The sequence below is a fragment of the Tympanuchus pallidicinctus genome, unplaced genomic scaffold (genome assembly GCF_026119805.1).
Source record: "Tympanuchus pallidicinctus isolate F22 unplaced genomic scaffold, pur_lepc_1.0 scaffold1, whole genome shotgun sequence".
NCBI classification, from domain to species: Eukaryota; Metazoa; Chordata; class Aves; order Galliformes; family Phasianidae; genus Tympanuchus; species Tympanuchus pallidicinctus.
The window spans coordinates 58,816,390-58,833,189 of NW_026294618.1; the positions used below are offsets into that span (position 1 = coordinate 58,816,390).

At 40.0% G+C, this 16,800-nt stretch overlaps 1 protein-coding gene across 8 annotated transcripts in view; it reads right to left on the bottom strand.

Annotated features, from left to right (window-relative positions):
- The window catches only part of ARID1B (AT-rich interaction domain 1B), a 317,889-nt gene that overhangs the window by 118,220 nt on the left and 182,869 nt on the right, over positions 1–16,800 (bottom strand). The window lies entirely within an intron of this gene.

The window sequence follows — 16,800 nt, forward strand, 5'->3', positions numbered from 1 at the left end:
ATCACGACTCCGGATTTAGACACAGCACTGTCCATTTTAATGTAGCTAAATAATTTCAAATTAAAAATAAAAGGGATCTGAGCCAAAGCTTTTCAGAATTATTAAAAAAAAAATGGTGGGTGAGGAATTCCCTCTGTCTCTCAAAAGAAAAACCTACACAAGCTCCATGTTCGTTACATGACTCAAGGAAAGTGCTTTCCCCACTCCCGTGCCCAGTGGTTCCCACCTAACTTCTTCTGGATGAACTGCTACCTCTTCTAATTAGCAACCTAGGCATAATCAAAGCAGCTGCAGCTTCCTCATCCTGCATTTCACCCACTAGAGGCTTCAATAAACTCCCACAACCAGGATTGATCTAAGGATCAAAAACCAACAGAAGTATAACTCTCATAATTCGGAATGAACTTCACAAATGGAGCCTACAGCCGTGCCATAAAGTGCATATAGAGCCCTGACAGAAAACGATGAAAAGGAAAGGATGCTTTGAAATTCTCAAGACTTGGTGTTGGTTTGCTTTTATAAAGTATTATAAGATCAGTCCTGCTCCCTCCCCATTCCCCCAATGTTTTCAAGCCAAAAAAATTACTCAGTTCTCTCATGACCTCTGTTTCTTATTGCCTTAGTGGGTTTTGAAGATTCCTTAGATCATACCCAGACATAACTACTAAAGGAACAAGCTGAGATCATCAAAACCTTATGACTGAAACACTGAAAACAAAATAAAATGTACAGCTTTCACCGCCCACCCCAGAAGTATATCTAGTGCACAGTAAGAAAAGTGTACAGTAAGAAATTATCTCCCATGCACTGCAGCAAAGCCCTGGGAGCTAATAACACAAGAAATAAAACCATTGTTTTGATTGATAGAACTGTTAAAAGTTTCTTATTGCTTACTTCCAACGTCAGTCAAACGTTTCATCTTCTATCAGAAACAAAGTTATTTTTGCCATGGAATCTAAATTATAGATACTTAAATGTAGAGAAATAACACTATGCCAAACAACAACTGAGGAATAATGTTTTCCAATTGACCTAATAATGTACTGTAAAATCAAAACAACAGAGACTATTCTGAATTAACATAGTGTTCCTTCCTAAAATTAATTTCAGCTGATCACAAGCAAGGTGTTTAGTTCAAGTATTCTGTTCTTTGTTTCAAGTTTATCTTCCCATCTGTACTTGTGGTAGGTACCTCACAATAGCACTACTTGATATAGCAAATTTCAGCTACAAAACGCTATTTTTTCTAACAGTCATCACCATTAGCTGTGCATTTTTGCCCCTGACGAACAAGAGCCTGCATGCTACACTCAAAAATCTTGGAACGTGGCTTGTCTTTCATGTCGCCTGCAGCCACCACTGAAATGCATCACCCACTGCCTCACTGTGCTCACATCCACTATTTGATCTCCATCAGTGTTCAGCAAGTGTCAACAAATGCCATTTTTTCTGCAAGGAGAAATTCCGTTCCACACCTTTACTTCATACGCATTTCCATGTCAGATGCCATTTGCCAGACTACCCTTCTGCTGCCATCTGTCACACGGCAACAAACTGTAATGAGATATTGGTGTGAAGACCCTACTGCCATATCACCAACACCTGTCTCTGACATTATGGGCCAACATAATAACGTAAGAGGCATTACTTTCAGAGAAGCCTGCATATGTAACAATGACAAATCTTTTAATTGGCAGAGGTGGGTACTGAAAAATGTGTCTTTTGCAGCTTTGCTACTGTACCATATTTTTGTTTTATTTGGTAAGTTCAAAGTTATTGTTCAATCAGTATGAAAATCCTTTATAGCACATGCTGACTTCATAGTTATAACATGCTGCAAGTCCTCCAGTGCTCTGAACGCAGCATAATGCAGCAAGTGAAAATGATGCTTCAAACTGAATTCGGTCTAGATGGACAAAGAAAGTTAGAAGTCCTGCCTGGCTGTATCTCCTCACACTGATGAGGAAGCACACAAACCTCTCACTGCACTCACACGGACAAGGTGACTTCAGAGGCTGCATGCACAACTGACAGGGCTGCAGGATGGGGCCCCACTCCCTCCCATTCCAGTTACCCAGGCCGCTATAGCCAACGTGAAAGATCACAAGCCCACAAAAAAGGCAGAAGGATTCAGCCTCCCCCACTCCCAAAGCGTTATTTGCTGCATTAGAAGCTGCCAGATCCTGAGCAGGCCCCGCATTCAGACAGCTCTGCTGCCGCACTCCCAGCGGCTGGGCACTGCGCCTCAGGCAACGCTTTCTGGATGAAAAAGGCCCTGCTTACATTACACATGCTATTACAAACCAAGTCATGTAGAATAAACTTTCTCTTATAACATCTTTAAAAATGGCTAATAAGGGATTTTAAAAAGTTAGATTTTTCTATATAACACTCCATAAAACAATAACATTAGAACGTTTTACTACTTCTTTCTTCAAAGATACACAGCTTTCCTGAGAGCTGCATCCATTCAACTAATGGAAAGGAGCCAAGGCGCAACCAGAAGCACTCGCATTTCGAAATCCGAGTGGTCATTTTACAAAAATTATATTAAGCAGCACATAGCAATATAAATCGCTCCATAAAAGCAGCATACTGCCTTATAAACTGCTCTTTTAAAACCAACTGAACAAAAAAAAAAATTAAGTTAACAATAGGCTGCACAGCTGTAAAATAAGTTGCCAATCCCTAAGATGATGAAAAGCAGCCATAAAGGAATTTTGGTGAATTGTAGAAAGTAGAAGACAAGGTGATGATTGCATCTGGAAGAAGAGAGGGGTGACCAGACCCTGTAGTCTCTACCTTAGCAGCAGAGTAATAAGTCCATCTAACACTGGCACGATACTCCACTCAAATCCATTATCATTCAGTAACTAAGGTTTAAGAGAGGTCATTTTCTGAAAAAACGTTCTACAGTGGGCAAGCAGCAGCTTCATGCTGTTCCACTGGCTCCATTTTATGAAGTTTCATATGCCTTATTTTTCCTACAACATCACTACTGAAATACAGTGGGTTAATCATGGACTTGCACACTCCATTTTAGTTTTGTTTTTTTTTTCCCCAATAATAGTATTGGAAGCCTCACTGCTTCTGCTTCGATAGAACCTTCATTTATTTATGCATCCATCTTCATGGAACTTAGGAGGTCGTTCTTTTGACTGCGTGTTGGATGATGATGACAAAGTGTCTCTAACAGGATGCACACACAAAGCTGCAAACTTGAAGCCCTTCTCAAAACCCTGTGCCGCACCACATGCATTCACAGGTTGGACTACAAATGTTTTCCTCAATCATGAGCCTGAGTCCCAGCCTTACACATGGAAAGAATGCCACAAACAAAAAATTGCTACAGTTCCCTTCACTGTATTTCACAAGGTAATTTTTTTAGAGGAAGATTCAGTTCCTAATGACCTTCCCACCCAAAGGGTAAGAGCTTTATCACTCATGAGTTATTTGTATACTCTTGCTAATTGTATTGCTGCACTCCTCCAATCATTATGAATATTCATTTTATCTCACTCCTCTGTGTGTGCACTTATTAACCACATAACACATATCCTCAAGAGATTTTACATGTGCACATACATATATCTGTGCATGATGTTATTTATTTATGTAAATCTGCATCAGGCCTGTGCACACGAAACACAGTATCCAGCAGTGGTATGGCAGTCCTCAGAAATAAGGAGCTGCAAGAGAAATTGAAATGGCTCCAAATTACAAAAAAAACACCTCAGATAAAAACAGCTCTTTTAATAACTTTTTTCTTTCTTTTTTTTTTTCCCAAGGATATGAACTCACAGAGCATTTCTAATCATTATTACTAATATTATTTACTGAACAGTAACTGTGCTTTGTCTTATATATTTAAATGAAGGGAGTAAGCTGAGTGGAAGATCTTGTCTTGTTGTGTTTCCTTCTATCTGCTGCTACAGTTTTAAAGCACATTTTCCTTTATTTCACTTTTCCACAAGCCATAAAAAACCTCATTTCTAATTCATCCGTTCGTTCAGCTTAACCTCTCTTCTCAGCAATTAAAGCACTCTGCGCATCCCTCATCTATCACACAGCCAGCTAAATAATGCATTGCGTCCTCCGCTCATCTTTTATCATCCCAAATGACAGGTATTAGCATATCTCCCCAGTCAATTACAGTGCAGCGGAATAATCACAGCATAATTGGGCGAAAGCCACTCTAATCACCAACCCTGCAAACTCGCAGAATAAAAACTGAGTGGCAGTTCAGACAGGCCTTGCTCTTGTCCATGACTCCAGCCAACAAGCTTGGCAGGTCTCCATTTCTTTCTGCCTTTTAAAAACTTATTTTTCAGGGCTAAACTTCACAGTGCATCCACACACGACTCATTTGGTTTCCCTTAAAGGAGAGCCACGCAGGTTGATAAAAATTACCAAAATGCTGTTTGCTAACAGCAAAATGCAAGCTCGTAACGCAGAGCGTCTATTTTCTGCTCTTCAGATCATCCAGGCGGGCTCTGCTTTACAGACTAGCTTTGACAGATGGGTTTGTAGCTTGAGGTGGAAACTTTTACATTTCATGTTAGAGCAAGCAGCCTTTCTTTTCCTTTAAGTATAAAGGTTTTAGTAGATCTAACACAGTTAGACGCTGCTTTAGATGGCAATGCTTACTGCAGACAGTAGCCTCCTGTTTTCCTATGCTAGCAAGATGCCCACAAAGCATCATTTTTATTTGTTGCCTGTTTAAAACATCTAGCTTCAAATACAGCATACATACATTTGAACATAAAACAAATGCTTCATTTGTTAAACAAACAAACATGAGCAAATTAACATCAAATTGCTGTCTCTTGTGCTCAGTGTGAGCCAATGGGTGCATCAACATTCATGGCGGTGGGGTGGCACTGCCCAAGCCCCATGCGTGCTCCTTGGCACTGCTCACTGCCAGCCCCATACGGCCCAGGGTCCCCTGGGTGGAAGAAAGCTTAAAGTGCATAAAGATCTCAGGGAAAATCAGGGCATGCATACAGAAGAGTCTTTGATAATATTTCCTCAGGATGGCTGAAATTTTCAAATGTGTTACAAAGGTGGGGAAAGCTGTCTGGAATCCGATGGCCAAATTCTCTTCTTTGAAATTCTGAGATTTATTAAATGCACACTGTTGGCATCAGTGGTAGCATATTTTGATTGTTTTGATTGTGCATATTTACATGATTTATCTGTCATTTGCCAAAGACAGAATGAAATGCTACTGGAAAAAAAAAAAAGAAAAAAAAAAAGGTCAGTGAGACTTACAGCCATCAGTGCAGCGACCTCCTGCTGCCTGTTCAACATTATGCGTAACCACCAGTTCTACTCACTACAAGGTTAAGTCGTGCTAACAAGGAGAAGACTTTCCGGAAGCAAGGTTTAGGAAAGTCATGTATGTGTTTCATACTATCACAGAATGGCTTGAGATGGAAGAGACCTTAAAAATCATACAGTCCCAACCCGCTGCTGTGGGCAGGGCTGCCACCCACTACATCAAGCTGCCCAGGGTTGTTTCAGTCTAAAGGGAGGGGGTTGCTTCCACCTGTTTCTACTAAATGGTTCAGCTAGAGCACAACACTGTAACATGAACACAGCTTTCACTGCTTCATTTTCTTCTCCTAGTTATGGGGGGAGAAGAGGTTAAAAATAACATTCCCCATACCTTGTTGCAACTTCTTTGTAACCAACAGAACTGCATCAAATACATTTGATCAGTGGTGACAGTCCCATTGCTTCTTCCCAAAATAGAGCTGAACAAGACAAGGGCTTTTTATTTTTTTATTTTAAAAAAAAGAACATCTCATCTTGAGCAATGTCTCATCATACAGCTCTGTGTGCCAGCACTGCCATACAGCGAAGCCAGGCAAACAGTTTGGTACTGAACCACTGCAGCAATGTCGGAGAGCGAAGAACAAAAGCTTGTGTATTTCATAGTACAAAGACCCTCCTTAATACACACACACACACCTTCCATAAAGCCCAACCTACAGAGCAACACCTTGCCATGCACAGCCTGCTGCTGCTATAGAGCACAGCAACAGGGGGGAAGAGGCTTGCAGCTGTCTGACATTATGGAAATGCTAGTGGAGGATTCTCAGATTCCTCCCCCTCGATGGAGATGAGTGTCCATGAAGATGAGGCAATTACTCAGCTTTCAGAACTGCTTCTTTCTTTTGTGCTACTGAGGAGCCTCCCAGAGCCAAAGCCTGTCTCTTCGGCTAAGTGCTGAAGAGCAAAACGCATACAAGCTGTACCATTCCAACTCCTATCATCTCAAGTTTTTCTCATTCTCATTTTTGCTTAAAAATAAGCACAGAGTAGCTATACAAATGCAATTTTCACTGTTTTTTTTTTTTTGTTTTTTTTTTTTTTTTTTTTTTTTTTAAGTCCCAGTGTTACTCTGTTACATCTCCAAGTCTGCTCACTCTATACAAATAGGGAGATGATTCTTCCAGACTCCAACTTACTACCCCTTATGTCAGGCACTATGCTACTCTCAGAAGATTCACGGAAAATGATGAGACCTGGGGAGAAGCCAATAAAAAAAAAAAAAAAAAAAAAAAAAAAAAAAAAAAAAAGCCATTAAAAACTGGCTTTGAATCTTGGCTTTGAACTGATAGAAAACTTTTTTTTTTTTTCCCACTCCTCTGATCGCCGATTTCACTCCTCTTCTGTACAAAACCCACTGAACTAGTTCATAACAAGTTATGTCAAAATAAAACAACCAACCCACCTAAGTTAAATGCTATTACAGAACCTTTATAAAGGCCTACAGACATTGCTTTTTATTTCTACAGTGCATTTACTACTCATAAAATGTGTTCAATTGCTACTGAGAAGAGGCCTCTTCATTTCTCTCATGTAAGAAAAGCATAGCACCACTCAACAAGCTTTACCAATGCTGCCCTTCACATCTCTCTGTGCAAAGAAAGGCACCTTGTCTGTTCTTGTTTTTCCTTTCATCTTTCTGTTACCCTGAAGATCACCATGTCGTTTTATGAAATTAACAACTTCTCTGTGAAGAAATCCACTAAGTGACCAAATAATTTTGCAGAAGTGCATCAGAAGAATTTCTAAATACATGTATGTGGAAAAAACCAAAAAGCGTGGGATTTGGTAGCTCACGACAGGAAGTTCTTCCATGAGCAGACGAGGTTTGAGGTGCAAGCAGCCCTGTTCCTGTGCCTCACAAAAATTACAACAGATCTAGCTGGGACAGTTCTGAGCAGTTCCAGCTATCTACCTCATCACTTTGCTGCTTTTACAGAAAAGTCATTACAAGAGAATGAAAATGTGCCCCTGATGTGCATGAACCCAAACCGAATCCATGTTTCAAGCTATGATTTGTGATTCCCTGGACTACTGCAGCATATCTCCATCTGTCTTAAGTTTGGCAGCCTCTGCAGTCAGTAGCTGGGTGTGGTAACACCCTGCACATGTGCCATAACATTTGTCAAAACACCTCCCGGTAGGTACCTGATCTAAAACATGCAAAGATCCTCAAAACCACAGAACTCGCACTCACCAGCACTGCGTTACCCTGACTGATGTTGGCTCATTGTAAGAAGCACACAAAAGGAGGCTCATTGCACGGTGTCATCACAATGTTAGCCTAAGCTCTGCGTGTCACCTCCTTAATGGCATGATCGCACGTCTTATTTCTGATAAAGGAGTAATTCATCTCCTAACAACTTCTAAAACCACGGGCGAATAAAGGCTCTGCAATAATAAAGGCTCTGGAAATGGCATCTTCTAAGACAAGATCCCATAACTTTGGATGGACAGTGAACATGCTATAGAAATCCTTCCAACGACACCTGCAATGTAAAACTGCTTAAAAATACATTTCCAAAGCTCTATTATTTGGACAACCAACAACTGAACTTTGGAAGGAACATTTCCTTTCATCCAAGACCGTGATTCTGTAAGCAACAAATAGTTCAAATTCCACCTCCATTTCCTAGAGATGCAGCATTTTAATGCCTTCAAGATGCAAGGGAATTTCTGTGTTGAGGTTTAGAAAGTGCAAATGTGACATGTTGCAGCTGCTTTGCACATTATGAGATACATTCGTGTCCTTTTGGACAATGCCTGTCTGCCAGACTATGAAAACAGAGACATAAGCTGTGTAGCACTGTAGTCAGAGAAGCGAGCTTGGGGGGAAAAAAAGAGCCTATCACCAACCTCAGCTCTGCAGCAACACCAAGGAATTCTGTATATGAGTCTTTGCTTCTCAGAACACTGTTCTGGTAATAACCATCACTGTGGTGTTCGAGTGCCAAAGACTGGTCTGCAGAGACGGCAAGCAAGATGAATCCAAGAGCTGATGGGAAGATGCATTCTTTGAAGTGCTTAGTAAAGAACCACAACCTGTGATTCACAATAGAACTTGAAGACTAATATGGATTTGCAAAGGTGTCTAATAACAGAGCAATTCCTTTCCAGGTGCACTCTTCACGTCCTCACTCGGGATGGTCTTAGAGAAGCAAAGAAACACGCTCCCTGCTTCACAACTGCACTGGCTTATGTATAACAAGTGAGGCAGCAGTATCTCTTTATCACTGAACTTTTATGATCGTTGTAGAGCTATAATTTATTTGAAAGTCAGGTTTGCATTTGTTTCATAGACTTGAGAAATGTTAAAATACTGACATTTTTATTAAAATACTTTTCTTCCTTTTATTCTAACAGATTTTACAACCCTAACGCTTATTTATCTTTTTCAAGAATGCTCTAATAGTGTAATAATTATGACCTATGTTCAATTGACTTGACAACTAATGAGCCTTCTGTAACCCAAGTAAAATTCCCATAAGCTTTGATAAATTGCATAGATGTAATGTCGTCGCAACACTCAGCTACTACTTTCCTGGAGTGAAACAGAATCAGTGAGGCAAAGCTTGGAGTATAAATTCCTTTGCTAGAATTTTGTTTTCCCACTGTGAATTAAACAAACGTTCCTGCTCCTTTCTCTGGGAGGAGAGAGGGGCAGAGCAGGCAAAATATGCATTTCTCTTCCAGCCCCCAAATCCTCAAATATGAGAAGGTTGGAAACAACAGGATCCTCCTGCTATTTAGAAGAACTTTTGTGCTAGCTGTATTCTACCATTACCAGGAAAGATGCCTCATTCTTTCCATAGCTCTTTCAGCACAACCACACCTATGACATGGGGATACCAATGCCTCAAAAGTAACAGCATTTTCCACCCAAGACAAAATAAAGTTGTTTTGAGGTCTTACTAAAGAATGAAATACTCCATGTTTTAGTTACAGCTTGGAAGATTTTAAGAAAACCTTTGATGGTCACCAAAACAGGATTAGAGTTCCCCTTATCACAAGAATTGCTCTAAATACATGCTGAGCAATCAATTCCACACATAGCTCGTCTCATCCCCTTTCCACATGCGCATGAATGAAATGGGAAAGCAGACACGTGGTTATTTCATTACCAAGGAAATGATATAATCTTCGGCTATCCAGAGCTTTCAAAATTCATATTATTAAATAACTTGTATAACCTTAAAGAAAGGTTAGCAAAATTACTATTGTTTTCTTCTGTAACAATATTAAAGAAATAGGAAAATCGATAAGATAACTGAATTCAGGGAATGGTCACAACAAACGCTTTCTCTGGATGGAACTGCTAAAAACTGCTCATGAACTCTTCTGTGAAAAATATCCCAAGGCTCCGATGCTGTTGGGATAACATTTTGGAATTAGATGCCTGCTCCTCACACGGATTACCTTATAACTTCCTCACAGGCTGGTTCCAGGTGTAATCAAATATTTTTGAGTTAGTGAAGATGACACACAAGCTATGGAATAAATAGTAACGTAGGCCCCTTTTAAAACCTCTTCTTAAAATATTGGTTGCTTTCTGATTTACAAGATCACATTCATTTAAGAACATAAACCATTTGTAATCCCTTTAATAGTATTTCCTTGATGGGAATGTGTTAGAGATATTTATATTAATAATTATAAGGTAATGCATTTTGAAACCCAGAAATACTATGTGATTTTGAATATACTCCAAATATCAAACTTGCATTCAAACTGCACTTAAAGGAAGCTATCTTTCTGTTGTTTCACAATGCCTCAAAACGGAGAGCTTTTCTTTTCTGCCCCTCTATGACAAGTGCCAGCTCTGAGATGAAGACAAGCACCAAAATATTGAGCAGCCCTTCTAAAACTCTCAGCAGGCATGCAAAATACTCCTCCTAAATTGATTATGCTCTTCGTTTGAGCTCAGCAATCACACATCAGCAACAAGCAATGCTGTAGGCTATCTACAGTGACAATCTCAGGAGCTTCTTTATTTTCACTTTAGAATTCAGACTATTGCCATCCACAGTACCGGTGGTACAAAATGGACCCAAAGTATACAAAAATTTCTGATCGTGTTACTTCAGGTTGCACATACACAGCTCTACAGATACTGACAAGAACTTTGTATACCTAAGCCTCTCCTAAGATCTTCTTAATGAGAGCATGAAAATTTAGAATATATGTATAATGAAGTTTAGAAAATTGACAAAAACCAACTCAGATTTCCCATGTTCTACAGTATATAGTGGAGAGCTATAACTTTGAAATTCTAACAGACAAAACTAATTTGAAACTGTTTTTCTCATTATTTGGAGGTGCCTCCTCCTTTTTTTTTAATACAGTTTTTGACAATAAAACAATAAGGGGGCAAGAACAATTACAAAAACAAGGCTACCTGCTCTTAAATTGATTAGTCCTGATGTCAAAACAGTCACATTCACTTTCACTGAATATCCTTCCAGCAAAGCAAATCCACTCTCTCTTTTAGTCCAAGTGTCATATTCAAGTGTACATATGCAAATACGTACACTTCAATCCACTGACTGGTGTTTGATCAATTTACATAGGCAAGTGGCTCACTCAAACTCTCTGTGATTGAGGTTGCATGTCCCAGAATGTACAAAGCTTGTTGGCATTTGAAAAATTAAATTTAGGAAAACATATTATTTCACAGCTCTTTCCTTTAAATCAGTAAAATATTTCTGCATAAAAAATACTACACCTGGATAAGGGCATAAATCAAAGATCAAGACAACAAACTTGCATCAAACATCAGTCCTTCTCTGTACCTCTCATCTCCTTACCAAAACCTGGAGAAGAGAGGAGCCTTAAGGGAAACAAACCCTGAGTGAGACCGACCAAGCCTGTGGAGGTATGCAAGGAGACTGCACTCATTTGATCACATGTATTTCAGCGTAGCAAAAAACCATCTTTCACTTTTAAATTAGAACACACTGAACTCAAATAACTTTGCAGGGTAAAACTGGAAATGCAAGACTATAATAAGAAGAGACAATTTTAACCAGGAGAAAGATCTGGAAGTCTGTGCAGATCACAGAGGCTTTTTGTGTTACCTTAAATATGAGCCAGTAGGAAAAACCAGAATACTAATTTTTCTCTTCTTGTAAGCACAGCAATGGGCCTCACCAAAGGTCTGTTTCAAATTCAGCATACTGTGGCCCCCAAGTTTAGGAAAACTTCAGGTTCCCCATAACTTTCAGCATTTGAAAAATACCTCCAACTGAGAGCTGCTGCCTTTTGGCTAAGTAGGAGCACGCTGCTTTGAGGCTGTTTGAAGGGGAAAATGAAGACCCAAAGCACGACATGAGCTAGATATGCTAGCTACTCATCAGATAAAAACCACACAAGCCTACAAAGAGGAATAAAAGGGCAGCAAAGGATGTAAGAAACCAACAAGACAGAAATCCACTTAAAAAAAAAAGTCAGAACAGCAAGCTCTGCAAAGTAGTAACAAAAGCATCTGACTGACCCAACTACAGCACAGTGTGAGAAAAATCCCTGCCTCCTCACAGTGACTGAATGCTGCCCACACAGTGCTCTGAGCACTTTGGAGCTGGGCAGTGCCTGGGGAGTGTCCCACAGGCCCCGTGCTTAGTAAAGAAACAGTGAGCAATAGCTGCAGCTGGAAAAAAACGAGAAAAGGCACCAGATGACAGCACATAATATTGTTCTTAATTACTTGCAATTATATCACAAGGTAATCTGATACTCCAGGAATCCCTGCAAAAAGAATGCACTGCAGACATGTGAAACGTCTCTCTCCCGGACTGAAGATGCGGTTCTGCCTGGCAGCTTGCAGGAAACCTGGGGCACTCAGGGGAAGGCAGTCTGCCTCGGCCTCAGCTACTGGGGGTTAGTCAGGAGGGAGATTGTGTTTTGTTTTTGTTTTTTTTTAAAAAAGAAATCTCTCTTCTCCCAACATCGCATGGCAAAAGAAATACGACCTACGAAAGCTGTTTCTAGCACTAGCACCAGTGAGCACAGGCCCTGCAGACAGAGGGCTGGTGGGCTCCTTGCCCCATGTGCCAAGTGAGTGGTGCTTTCTCCTTCCAGTGGTCCCATCAGCCCAACACACGCTGCCAGGGCAAAGCACAGCTACAACAGATCCAGGAGTCCACCGGTTACTTCAAATGATGCCGACTCCCTGGTGAAGCCAGTGGAGTCAGCTGTTCATAGATCACACAGCTCAGCACACCTGGACAGGTCTGACACACCGAGCACATCTGTATGCACAGGCCTTAATGATAATGCCACTCATACTGCTCTGCACCCCTCCATTTCAGCTTCATAACTGTGACACAAAGCAAAGTGCACCAAGGTGCTGCAGTGGTTCAAACCTGCGGGGCTTTGCTGTGAGCAGGAGACCCATGGTGCCTGTGCCATGCTGGGGGCCTGCATCTGTGTAGGTCCCCATCAGAATGGGGTAGCAAGCACAAGACCCTGAGAAACTCCCTGTGTATCTTATGGGAGGGTCCAATGGGCATAAACCAGCCTAGGAAAACATGGTGAGATCGGCAATTATCCCTGCTTTCAGTCCATTCTAAAACCCTGCCAAAAAAAATGAGACTGTAAATTTAAATATAAATGCATAGGAATTAAAATTATATGCAGATATGTGTACAGAAATACACAGTTCTGCATATATATGTTTGTGTATTTGTGTAAAAATACAATTTCGAGGGTTTTAATAGAAATGAGCACAAATTGATTTAAATTAACCTCTGAGCATACTGGCGAGCCTGCACAGTAATTAACTGTGCTATTTATTAATTATTATAAGCAAACCAACTGTCCCTTCCCTTCATCTCTCCAATAAAAACAATTCATTCCTAATCCACTCCAGCTGCAGAAACTTTTATGAAACGTTACATAAGGTAATAAAATAGCTCCAGCTTTAGATCTGTAGTATCCAGTTCTGGCCCTCAATCATTTGTGTCAGATTATAATCTCCAGGAAAGAGGACTGCATTATGCAAACAATCCAGTACCTCACTGGCACACGCAAGCACACCACCAGATTTTTTTATTTTTTTCAAATTACGCAGCAATAGACACTGACTATCAGAGATCAGTCACAGAACAAGCTAAATCTGCATGAAGGAGAAAGACCAAATGAGCTGGGGGGAGGAGGGGGTGGGATGCAGTACACAGTATCAGGAAAACGAAAGCAGAATCGAAGAAGGAAGGACCACAGGAATTTAGCTTTGTTGAAACGGTTTCTAGCAATATCTGCTGGCAGTTTTTTACCAGTACTACTAGCTAACCTACCACAATCAACAATTTGAATAGGTACAAAACAGAAAATTTTTAATGACTTAGATCAACGCAGGATATAAAACACAAAATGGATTTCCACGTGCTAAATTCAGCTATGATTACTGCCATCCACTTGCTTGTATAGCATAGTCTGAATATTAAGGTAGCAGGCACGGGGAATATGGAGCAAAAACGAAGGCAGCAATGTGTTGATTCAGATTACCACTTACCAAATTTGCTTTTGCTTTGCTAGTATATTACTTAAATCTTTTTTCTGTGCTTCATAGCACAATATACGTTTTGAAGATGGTTGGTCATAGCAAGCTCTTTATTTTGTTTTTGTTTTAAAACAGCCATAATTTGCACACCCTGACACCTGCTGATTTCATGCCCTGCCTTTTCCTGTCAAAGCCCATTCTCTGCTCTCCACGCAAGGAAATCTCATTTATCAAAATTCTGTTAGCGTAAGGGGAAGGGCTATGCTGAGCTGAGCCGTGGCCTTCATTAAACATGCAGAACATAAACTGCTGACACTAAGCATAGTCAACTTGCAATGTTGCAAAGGAGGAAAAAAAAAAAAAAGAGCAGTGGTGTGATGGGGAGATGGGAATAAAAGCCACAGTTTTGCAAAGCATTTAAGTCATACTGAAGTCAGTGAGATTTAATCACAGACCTGAAGTTAAGCATGTGCTTAACTTTGCCAAGCAGAAATAGATCACTAAATAATGAATGGATCGTTCTATTTCTGTTTCAAGGAACACGGACACTTTGTTCTCCAGACCATTCCCCAAGGGAATGAAAGAGTCGAGGGGGAAAAAGGTAACAGAAAGGAGAAAACAGTCCTCTCTTCAGCTCGAAATACTGTTCTGCATAAAGGAACTATATGCTCTGTTTAATACAGTGAGATTAAAATGGCTGGTATCCATCATTCAAGTTCTACTGGAGAGAAGAAAGACAATCACCATTACATTCACTAATTTCAACAAGCTACCAAAAACGGTTTTTCTGGACATGAAGGAAGAAAATTTTGTAAATTTGGAAGAAGCAAGCACGGAAATGCAGTAGAAATCAATATTAAGGCTGAAGGGGAACAAAGTGGCTTTTGAAATTTCCAATTCAGCTATGTTCTTGATTTCCCCCCCCCCCCCCCCCCCTTTAATTCTCTGGGATAGCTGTGTAATGCTGCCTACAATAGCAACTTGAATTTAATAGGCACGAAGCAGAAGGTGTGTAGCATTTTCCTCTGATCACAAGGAACAAGCACTTAGCTGTAAGAGAGATCCACAATGAGTCACTGCAGGGAGGAATCAAATGCATCACAGGTACACGCAAGCCTTTTTTATTATTATTGTTCCAAATGAAAACACGTTATAACTAACAGACTTGGAAAAAAATATACCTGCTTTAAACCTCCTAGTCTTACAAAAATACATACTATCCCAATCATTCATGCTGGCATTCATACAGTTGCAGCAGAGGCTGAGGAAGACAGATGCAAAGGGGAGTGGGAAGGGAAGGTCAGCCTTTTCTCTGTAACCTTTCTTGCTATTTATCAATAAGCTAAGATAATCATTTGCAGTTGAAGCTGTCTAAATACCAAAAGAATGACTTCCCATCAAATTTCAAACAGCAGCTAAAAGCTATTTTAATATTCATTATCCAAAAAAAAAATAAAAAAATAAAAAAAATCATGTTAACATTTTCTGATACTTTGACATCTCTTAGATAGTTCTCCAAAGTTAATATGAAATTAAAAGTACTGCAAAAGTAGTGGCCAGATTCTGCTAGACTTTCACATACTGAACATCACTGTATTCCAGAAAGAAAGAATTTCAGCACTCAGTTCAGACATAATACTTGTTTTTCTTGCATCTTTCAGGGCTCTGCATACACATAGTCTAGACAGAAGAGAGCAGAAAGTACGAACACTTGTGGCAATAGGGCATGCACATCAATCATTCCCTGGAAATAATTTCTGTAGATTATTTTTTAAACACGCGTTGCACACACTTAACAGAAATCAATAGCAGCTTTCACAGTGAAAAGCCCTAACGATGTGTTTTTTTTTTTGTTTGTTTGTTTTTTTTCCCCCTAACATCACATGTAAACCAGAATGGAATGGCCCAATTCTTAAATCTTGCCTTTGTATTTGCCTTACCGTATTTTTCAGCTTTTATTTATTTATTTATTTTATTTTTACCTTTTCTCTGGTCAACAAGATACTGCAGCCTTCCAGACAGAGCTGCACGCCACATGGCACCATTCAGCTGTATATCTAGGTCAGCTTGCATTTTTAATGTGCTCCATTAGCTTTCCCTCGCTCACTGTATCAAGTTTAAACTACTACTTCTCACTTTCAAACCTTTATAACTAAGTCTGGTAGCACCTAGGATCCAAAGAGTATCATCAATGTTTGCAACATTTGTTCCACCATAGACACCAATTCTAATGCTATTTAATTTCCTTAATTTCATGCCATTTCTAAGCCCAGCATTCCCAAATTTCTCCTTCAAGATTCTCTTCCATAATGCTCTGGTTAAAGAAAAATACATACATATATATATGTATGTAAAATAGAATTGCTTAAAACAAAACAGATGAAGCTTCAGCTAACGTAACTCTTTCCTCAGCACTATTTGGGGCAGCTTAACAACTCTGACCTTGGCAGCATTCTGCACACACCAGAGCTAAAAACTAGGAGTTAATAACCATATAAACACCCACAGTTACACTACTATAAAGCTGCTGCATGCAATCATATGTGTTATAATGATATTAAGTTACTTAGATGCTACAAAAGCCAGTTCCACACGATTCACATCATTGCTCTCCTTCATAAACAGCAGCTCACAATATCTTTATTAATTTTTAAATTAGTATGTATTCCGTGTTGTTCTCACAAGCACTTCGAGGGCGTGCCTCCCTCCACCAGCGCACAGCCCTTGCACAAGGATTAGAGCTGTAAAACCGCCCCAGATATAGGTTACATTTACGAGGTAATCAGTACATCTGCTCTGACACAAGGAATAGCGCTGTGAGAACGTATCACAGAAGGCTCAGGAAGATTCAAATAGATCTTGAAAAAGGAGGGGGGGAGGTGGAAAGGAATCAGCTGGTGGAATGAAAACAGACACGTTACATTGATGCTGAGCAGTGGTGCTGATGCTTATTCTGTTCCAGATTAAAACGT